The following is a 1,835-nucleotide window of genomic DNA, read 5'->3' on the forward strand; positions in this document are numbered from 1 at the left end:
TACAATATTGAATAGGAAGTGGTGACAGTGAGCACCCTTGTTTGGTCCCTGTTCTCAAGGAAAATGCTTCTAGTCTTTCTCCTTTGAGAATGATGTCAGCTCTTGGTTATGCATATATACTTTTGACTATATTGAGGAAATTCCCTTCTATTCTAGTTTTGCTGAGTGGATTAATCAGGAACAGCTATTGGATTTTGTCAAATGCCTTTTCTGCTTCAATTGCTAAGATCATATGATTCTTGTTTTTTACTTTGTTAATTGCACTGATTGTTTTTCTATGTTGAACCATCCTTGCATACCTGTTATGAATCCCACTTGGTCATGCTGAATTATTTTATATGCTTTTGGATTCTGTTGGCTAGGATTTTGTTAAAGATTTTTGTATCTATATTCATGATAAATATTGGTCTGTAGTTTTCTTTCTTGATAATATCTTTGCCTATTTTTGGTACGCTTGCTTCATAGAATGATTCTGGAAGTGTTCCTTATTTTTCAATTTTTTGAAATAATTTAGGTAGAATTGGTACTAAATCCTCTCTGAATATTTGTTAGAATTCATCTGTTAAGCCATTTGGTCCAGGACTTTTCTTATGGGGAAGTCTTCTTATGACATTTTCAATTTCTTCTCTTGTGAAGGGTCTGTTCAAGTGTTCTATATCTGTCATTTTCAGTCTGGGCAGGGGATGCTTTTCAAGAAGTTTGTCCATTTCCTCTAGATTTTCTAATTCATCAGAGTATGGTTTTTCATAATATTTTAATAATATCAATTTAATTTTCTCTAGTTCTTTTGTGATGTCATCACTTAATCGAGTTATCTGTGTCTTTTTTTTTCCCCTTTTGTTAAATTTACCAGTGCTTTGTCAATTTCATTAACCCTTTTAAAAACCAGCTACTGGTCTTATTGATAGTTTCAATTGTTTTTATGTTTTGTATCTCATTAATTTTAGCTCTTGTCCTTATAGATTCTTTCCTTCTAGAGACTGTAGGATTATATTGTTGATACTTTTCTATTTTATGAAGGTGTTGAATTAGATCATTGATTTTTCTTTTTCCTTTTTTATGTGTGTGCCTATTGCTATGAATTGCCTCCTGAGGACCTCCTTAGGTGTGTCCCAGAGGTTTTGGTAAACTGTATTTTTATTATCATTTTTTCTAGAATTTTTTTTTCATTATTTCTTTTATAACCCGATCACGTTCTAGCGGAGAGTTATTTAGTTTCCACATGGGTGATTTTGTAAGGTTTACTCTCCTATGGTTAATTTCTAGTTTTATGGCATTGTGTTCTGAGAAAATACTTTGAATTATTTCAATGTTTGTGTTGTTTTTTTTTAATTTGCCAATGCTTGCTTTATATCCTAAGGTATAATAGATTCTGGATAAAGTACTACGTGCACTTGAGAAGAAAGTGACTTGGGTTTTATTTGGGTGCAGTACCAGTAATACATCTCCTAGATTGAGTTGGTTGACTGTATAGTTTAGATCTTCTGCATCTTTGTTGAGTTTCTTTTGAGTTGATCTACCCTTTGGTGATTGTGGTGTGTTTAAATCTCCTACCACAATTGTGGTGCTGTCTATTTTGCTCTTCAATTTGGTTAACAGTTATTTTATGTATTTTGCAGATCTATCATTTGTTGCATAAATGTTGACCAAGGTTATGTTTTCTTGATCTACCGTGCCTTTAATCAGTATGTAATGCCCTTCCTTATCTTTGATAGTGGTTTTCATTCTGAAATCTGTTTTATCAGAGATTAATATTGCCACGCCTGATTTTTCGAGGTTGCCATTTGCTTAGTATATTCATTTCAGCCTTTGATTTTGAATATGTCTTTCTCTTC

This window comes from Elephantulus edwardii, unplaced genomic scaffold (assembly GCF_000299155.1).
Source record: "Elephantulus edwardii isolate Elephantulus edwardi_28Jun2011 unplaced genomic scaffold, EleEdw1.0 scaffold00110, whole genome shotgun sequence".
Taxonomy (NCBI): Eukaryota; Metazoa; Chordata; class Mammalia; order Macroscelidea; family Macroscelididae; genus Elephantulus; species Elephantulus edwardii.